At 43.1% G+C, this 8,326-nt stretch overlaps 1 pseudogene; it reads right to left on the reverse strand.

Moving 5' to 3' along the window:
• Positions 1-7,370: 7,370 nt before the first annotated feature.
• On the reverse strand, positions 7,371-7,488 carry LOC126209617 (5S ribosomal RNA; annotated as a pseudogene).
• Between the last annotated feature and the right edge of the window lie 838 nt (positions 7,489-8,326).

Here is an 8,326-nt window from a genome sequence, read left to right on the forward strand (position 1 = left end):
ATAATAAGAGTGGACGACAAAGAATGACGTACTTGGATTGAAGAGGGTGTAAGACAGGGATGTAGCCTTTCACCCCTACTGTTCAGTCTGTACATCGAAGAAAGGTTAAGATGTGGAACGAAACTTCAAGCTTAAAGGACATTAATGACACGATTCGCTGATGACATTGCTACCATGGGCGAAAGTGTAGAGGAAGTAAACGACCTGTTGAATGGAATGAACAGTCTAATCAGTATTGATGATCACGAATTAGATGAAGTTAAGGACTTCTGTTACCTAAGCAGCAAAATAATCAATGACAGACGGACATCAAAAGTAGACTATCACTGGCAAAAAAGGCATTCACGGCCAAGAGACGTCTACTAGTATCAAACATATCTCATAGTTGGAGAAAGAAATTTCTGATAATGTACGTTTGAAGCACAGCACTGTATGGCAGTGAAATATGGACTTTGGGAAAACCGGGGCAGAATAAATTATAAGCATTTGGGATGGTGCTACAGTCGAATGTTGAAAATCAGGTGATCTGGTAAGGTAACGAACGAGGAGGATCTGCGCAGAATTGAAGAGGAAAGGAATATGTGGAGAACACTGACAAGTAGAAGGGACAGGATGATATGACATCTGTTAAGATATCAGGGAATAAATTCCATGGGGCCAGAGGGAGGTGTAGAGGGCAAAAACTGTAGAGAGAGACAGAGATTGGAATACATCCAGCAAAGGACCTAGGTTGCAAGTGCTCTGAGATGAAGTGACTGGCAAAGGAGAGGAATTGGTGTCGGAAGATTTATGAATAAAAAGAACATGAAAAAGGTAGCTAGTCCAATTTAGATTAATGTGTTTTATCGTGCAATCAAAATTTAGCGTATTGCCGTAAGTGAAACTGAAGACAGTGAAGTAGAAATACTTAATTGACACCTCATAAAAGGTTACGTGGTTATCCTTCCACAGAGACAAGACTTAATTGAAATCTCATCTGTAAACATTGAGTTAACAGCTACGAACAAAAAGTTCGAGAAGATACGTAAACGTATCCCAAATGCGGCTGCATGGATGTAAACAGCGATGTTAGGACATATTTCATAAAAAATAGTCTACGTAGGACCGTCAGACGGAAGCGGGAAAGGTATTTAGAAATCGAGGGGAGGATGGACCTGTCGTGAAGAAAGCCACAGTTGCAGTCACAGCAAGCGTGCCAGTGACAGATTCTGGAGAAATGTTGACAGAGTCAGCTAAACCAATGTGAACAGTGGATGTAGCTCTGTTATCAACTACAACCGCAGTGGAAGACACAGTTACAAGCACTACAGAAGTGAAAGCAGTAGCAAGAATTTAAGGGCAGCTCTCCAGCTACAGAAGTAGTGTTGACCACAGAAACATCAGTAGCTTAAGAGGGAGCTAGAAACCAACAAATAAAACCTTGAGATCATTTCTGGATCCCATCCTACCTAGTTTAGCAACAAAAGACCATTTTACATGTGAAGGCAAAATCTTCACAGGAAAATCAAAATCAGCAGCTTCAGCAAGTATCCAGAGAATGAGCCCGACGTCCAGGAGAAAAACTGCAAAATTATCATCTGAAACAGCAGCAGCAAGCAACCAGAAAATGTATCTGAGACCAAGAAGAGCCACATCACATTCTGAAGATATTTATGATATCGTGTCAGATACGTCCCATGTGTAAGTATTATGGACCATTCCAATAATGATTAGCGTCACTATCTTTTTAAGAAGTATCCTTATCCCACTAAGCATGTTGTTGTTGTGGTCTTCAGTCCTGAGACTGGTTTGATGCAGCTCTCCATGCTACTCTATCCTGTGTAAGCTTCTTCATCTCCCAGTACCTACTGCAGCCTACATCCTTCTGAATCTGCTTAGTATATTCATCTCTTGGTCTCCCTCTACGATTTTTACCCTCCACGCTGCCCTCCAATGCTAAATTTGTGATCCCTTGATGCCTCAAAACATGTCCTACCAACCGATCCCTTCTTCTAGTCAAGTTGTGCCACAAACTTCTCTTCTCCCCAATCCTATTCAATACCTCCTCATTAGTTACGTGATCTACCCACCTTATCTTCAGCATTCTTCTGTAGCACCACATTTCGAAAACTTCTATTCTCTTCTTGTCCAAACTGGTTATCGTCCATGTTTCACTTCCATACGTGGCTACACTCCATACAAATACTTTCAGAAACGACTTCCTGACACTTAAATCTATACTCGATGTTAACAAATTTCTCTTCTTCAGAAACGCTTTCCTTGCCATTTCCAGTCTACATTTCATATCCTCTCTACTTCGACCATCATCAGTTATTTTGCTCCCCAAATAGCAAAACTCCTTTGCTACTTTAAGTGTCTCATTTCCTAATCTAATTCCCTCAGCATCACCCGACTTAATTCGACTACATTCCATTATCCTCGTTTTGCTTTTGTTGATGTTCATCTTATATCCTCCTTTCAAGACACTGTCTATTCCGTTCAACTGCTCCTCCAAATCCTTTGCTGTCTGACAGAATTACAATGTCATCGGCGAACCTCAAAGTTTTTATTTCTTCTCCATACCTACTCCGAATTTTTCTTTTGTTTCCTTTACTGCTTGCTCAACATACAGATTGAATAACATCGGGAAGAGGCTGCAACCCAGTCTCCCTCCCTTCCCAAATACTGCTTCCCTTTCATGCCCCTCGACTCTTATAACTGCCATCTGGTTTCTGTACAAATTGTCAATAGCCTTTCGCTCCCTGTATTTTACCCCTGCCACCTTTACAATTAGAAAGAGAGTATTCCAATCAACATTGTCAAAAGCTTTCTCTAAATCTTCAAATTCTAGAAATGTAAGATAAGTCGTATGGTCAGTATTGTCTCACGTGTTCCAACATTTCTGCGGAATACAAATTGATCTTCGCCGAGGTCGGCTTCTACCAGTTTTTCCACTCGCCTGTAAAGAATTCGCGTTAGTATTTTGCAGCTGTGACTTATTAAACTGATAGTTCGGTAATTTTCACATCTGTCAACACCTGCTTTCTTTGGGATTGGAATTATTATATTCTTCTTGAAGTCTGAGGGTATTTCACCTGTCTCATACATCTTGCTCACCAGATGGTAGAGGTTAGTCAGGACTGGCTCTCCCAAGGCCGTCAGTAGTTCCAATGGAATTTTACTACTCCCAGGGCCCTGTTTCGACTCAGGTCTTTCAGTGCTCTGTCAAACTCTTCACGCAGCATCGCATTCCCATTTCATCTTCATCTACATCCTCTTCCATTTCCGTAATATTGTCCTCACGTACATGGCCCTTGTGTAGACCCTCTATATACTCCTTCCACCTTTCTGCTTAGAACTGGGTTTCCATCTGAGCTCTAAGCCACTAAGCATAGGCCCTTTAATGTGTTGAAAGAAAAAACTCCTGGCTCAATAGGTAACATATGGGGATATAGTAATTTCTGTGCCACAAATCAAAATATGCAGCATTACGAATATAAGAGGATTAGAAAATTATTGTAGAAGTAAGGAAGTGAATGTAGTTTGTATATCACAACACTAGCTAAATGAATCTGAAACAGACAAGTTTGTTTATCAAGTGTGTTGTCACAAGCATTACGTGTAAGACATAGAAAAAAAAAAGGTTGGTGCTGCAATTTTCGTCAAAGATAGTGTGAAATTCACAAAAGTTGATGTAAACCAATTTTCTTCCCAATTAGATAGCGAGCCCAGCTACATAAAGCTGATAGACTAGAATATGGTAGTTCCAAGTCTTAATAGCTCTCTGAATGTAGATGTAGAAATATATTTCAAAAAACTTAATTTTGTGGCTCTCAAATCAATTGTGCAATGCACCCCTCTCCTGTGCTTCGTGTGAATGGATGGGAGGTACCTTCTGGTGTGTTGATGGGAGGTACCTTTTTCTTGGCACAGTAACTCAGGGTATGGCAAGCCTCAATTGTTGTTTATACGATAAAGCGGGTTCTCGTGCAGTGGGTGTTGGCTTTTACCTCACTTACTTAATTTTTATCAAGCTATTAATTTTGATGCTCCTTGAAGGCTACTTCGCTCATTTATTTATTTTTGTTTTATACTAACTCAGGTTGTGTCCTCAAAGTTCAGGTACGAGTGCATTTGCATTTATTTAAATCATTTGGATTTAAAATCAAGTTTAAATATACTGCTTGTCGAGCGTTAAGTTTTCAGTTCTTATCAAAGCACGTGTACATTCGTTACATCTTGGGCACGTTGCTGTCAAATTTTGGTGCATGGCCGCGCGGGATTAGCCGAGCGGTCATAGGCGCTACAGTCGTGGTCTGTGCGGCTGGTCCCGGCGGAGGTTCGAGTCCTACCTCGGGCATGGGTGTATATGATGGTCCTTAGGATAATTTAGGTTAAGTAGTGTGTAAGCTTAGGGACTGATGACCTTAGCAGTTAAGTCCCATAAGATTTCACACACATTTTTTTTTTGGTGCGTGACTATCTGAACCCTCAGATTTGTTGCTAATTACAGTGAGGTGCACGTTTTGCTCGCCGTTTCGGACAAACATGCGCCATTAGAAATTGCTGGGAAATGATTGCCTTCAATTTAAATTTAGTTGTACTTAGAGGAATGAGATTCTTGTGGTTAATGGCAGTATTTAGGGCATAAATGTCATCAGTTATTACATTCACTTTATTGTAACTGTACGTCTGTGTTTCAGGATCAAATGGTGTTGCAGTTCTTTGATTAGAATAACATTAGAAGTTTCCGATTAGCCGGTATTTTCAGAATTGAAACCATTTTTTTCTCTTTTTATAGTCATTAATCTTCTGAGTCTTTTGATGCGGACCGCCGCGAATTCTACATCTACATCCATACTCCGCAAGCCACCTGACGGTGTTTAGCTGAGGGCACCTTGAGTACCTCTATTAGTTCTCCCTTCTATTCCAGTCTCGTATTGTTCGTGGAAAGAAAGACTGTCTGCATGCCTCTCTGTGGGCTCTAATCTCTCTGATTTTATCCTCATGGTCTCTCCGCGAAATATACGTAGGAGGGAGCAATATTCTGCATGACTGCTCGGTGAAGGTATGTTCTCGAAACTTCAAAACTACTGAGCGTCTCTCTTGCAGAGTCTTCCACTGGAGTTTACCTATCATCTCCGTAATGCTTTCGCGATTACTGAATGATTCTGTAACGAAGCGCGTTGCTCTCCGTTGGATCTTCACTATCTCTTCTATCAGTCCTATCTTGTACGGATCCCACACGGTTAAGCAGTATTGAAGCAGTGAGCGAACACGTGCACTGTAACCTACTTCCTTTGTTTTCGGACTGCATTTCCTTAGGATTCTTCCAATGAATCTCTGCCATTACCGACGATTAATTTTATACGGTCATTCTATTTTAAATCACTCCTAATGCCTACTCCGAGGTAATTTATGGAATTAACTGCTTCCAGTTGCTGACCTGCTAAATGATAAAGAATCTTTCTTTCTATGTATTCACAAGCACAATACACTTGTCTACATTGAGATTCAATTGCCATTCCCTGCACCATGCGTCAATTCGTTGCAGATCCTCCTGCATTTCAGTACAATTTTCCATTGTTACAACCTCTCGGTTTACTACAGCATCATCCGCAAAAAGCCTCAGTGAACTTCCGATGTTATCCACAAAGTCATTTATAAATATTGTGAATAGCAACGGTCCTACGACACTCCCCTGCGGCACACCTGAAATCACTTTTACTTCGGAAGACTTCTCTCCATTGAGAATTCCATGCTGCGTTCTGTTATTTAGGAACTCTTCAACACAATCACACAATTTGTCTGACAGACTTCTCTCCATTGAGAATGACATGCTGCGTTCTGTTATCTAGAAACTCTTCAATCCAATCAAACAATTGGTACATAGGCTCTTACTTTGTTCATTAAACGACTGTGCGGAACTGTATCAAACGCCTTGCGGAAGTCAAGGAACGCGGCATCTACCTGGTGACCCGTGTCTATGGCCCTCTGAGTCTCGTGGACGAATAGCACTAAATGGGTTTCACACGATCGTGTTTTTCGAAGCCCATGAAGATTCCTACAGAGTAGATTTCTAGTCTCCAGAAAAGTCATTATACTCGAACATATACGTGTTCCAAAATTGTACAACTTATCGACGTTAGAGATATAGGTCTATAGCTCTGTCCATCTGTTCGACGTCCCTTCTTGAAAACGGGGATGACCTATGCCCTTTTCCAATCTTTTGGAACGCTACGCTCTTCTAGAGACCTACGGTACACCGATGCAAGAAGGGGGGCATGTTCCTTCGGGTACTCTGTGTAAAATCGAACTAGTATCCCATCAGGTCCACTGGCTTTCCTCTTTTGAGAGATTTTGTTTTTCTATCCCCCTGTCATCTATTTCGATACCTACCATTTTGTCGTCTGTGCGACAATCTAGAGAGCAGTCTTCCTCTGTGAAACAGCTTTGGAATAAGGCATTTAGTAATTCGGCCTTTAGTCTGTCATCCTCTGTTTCAGTACCATTTTGGTCACGGAGTGTCTCGACATTTTGTTTTGATCCACCAACCGCTGTCCTGTACCAACCTCTTCATCTCAGAGATAATACTTGTAACGTACATCTTCATGTACGTCTAAGTAGATACTCAGCAAGCCACCGTACGGTGCGTGGTGGAGTGTACCCTGTACCACTACAAGTCATTTCCTTTCCTGTTCCATTCCCAAATAGAGCGTGGGAAAAAAACGACTCTCTATATGCCTCCGTATGAGCCCTCATGTTTCATATCTTATCTTCGTGGTCCTTACGCGCAATGTATGTGGGCGACAGTAGAATCATTCGGCAGCCAACCTGAAATGCCGGTTCTCTAAATTTTCTCAACAGTGTTCCTTGAAAAGAAGGACGCCTTCCCCCCCCCCCCCCCCCCACAGTGGTTCGCATTTGAGTTCCCGAAGCATCTCTGTAACACCCATGTGTTGTTCAAACCTACCGGCGACAAATCTAGCAGCCCGCCTCCGAATTGCTTCGATATCTTCCTTCAATCCGTCCTGGTACAGATCCCAAACACTCGAGTAGTACACAAGAGGAGGTCGCACCATCGTCCTATATGCTGTCTCTTTCACAGGTGAACCACTCTTCCCTAAAATTCTCCAATTAAACCGAAGTCGACCATTCGCCTTCCCTACCACAGTTCTCATATGTTCGTTCCATCTCATATCGCTTTGAAACTTAAAGCATCCCGTCATCAGGCCACAAGTGGCCCATCGGGACCATCCGACCGCCGTGTCATCCTCAGATGAGGATGCGGATAGGAGGGGAGTTACGATGGTTTTCTTTGACCGGAGCCGCTACTATTCGGTCGAGTAGCTTCTCAATCGGCATCACGAGGCTGAGTGCACCCCGAAAAATGGCAACAGCACATGGTGGCCCGGATGGTGACCCATCCAAGTGCCGGCCATGCCCGACAGCGCTTAACTTCGGTGATCTGATGGGAACCGGTGTATGCACTGCGACAAGGCCGTTGCCCGCTTTGAAACTCAGCACCCAGATATTTAAACAACTTGACTGTGTCAAGCAGGACAATAGTTATACTGTGTCTTAAGATTACAGGTTTGTTCTTCCTACTTATCCGCATTAATTTACATTTGCCCACATTTAGGGCTAGCTGTCATTCACCACACCAACTGGAAATTTTGCCTAAGTCTTCTTGTACCTTCCCATAGTCAACTTCGACACCTTCCCGAACACGACAACATCATCAGCAAACAACAGCAGATTGCTGCCCACATGTCGACCAAATCATTTATGTATATTGAGAACAACAGCGGACCTACCACACTTCCCTGGGGCACTCCAGATGATACCCTTGTCTCCGATGAACATACTGGGTTCTATTACTTAAGAAGTCTTCGAGCCACTCACATATCTGTGAACTTACTCCATAAGCTTATACTTTCTTTATCAGCTTGCAATGGGGTTCCGCGTCGAATGCGTTTCGGAAATCTGGAAATAAGGATCTGTCTGTTGTCCTTCATCCGTAGTTCGCAGTATCTCATGTGAGTAAAGCGGCACTCCGCCTTCAGGCCACAAGTGGCCCATCTGGACCATCCGACCGCCGTGTCATCCTCACTGCAGGATGTGGAGAAGAGGGGCATGTGGTCAGCACACCGCTCTCCCGGTCGTTATGATGGTTTTCTATGACCGGAGCCGCTACTATTCCGTCGAGTAGCTCGTCAATTGGCATCACGAGGCTGAGTGCACCCCGAAAAATGGCAACAGCGCATGGCGGCTGGATGGTCACCCATCCAAATGCCGGCCACGCCCGACAGCGCTAAACTTCGGTGATCTCACGGGAACCGGTGTA

This window comes from Schistocerca nitens, chromosome 1 (genome assembly GCF_023898315.1).
Source record: "Schistocerca nitens isolate TAMUIC-IGC-003100 chromosome 1, iqSchNite1.1, whole genome shotgun sequence".
Taxonomy (NCBI): domain Eukaryota; kingdom Metazoa; phylum Arthropoda; class Insecta; order Orthoptera; family Acrididae; genus Schistocerca; species Schistocerca nitens.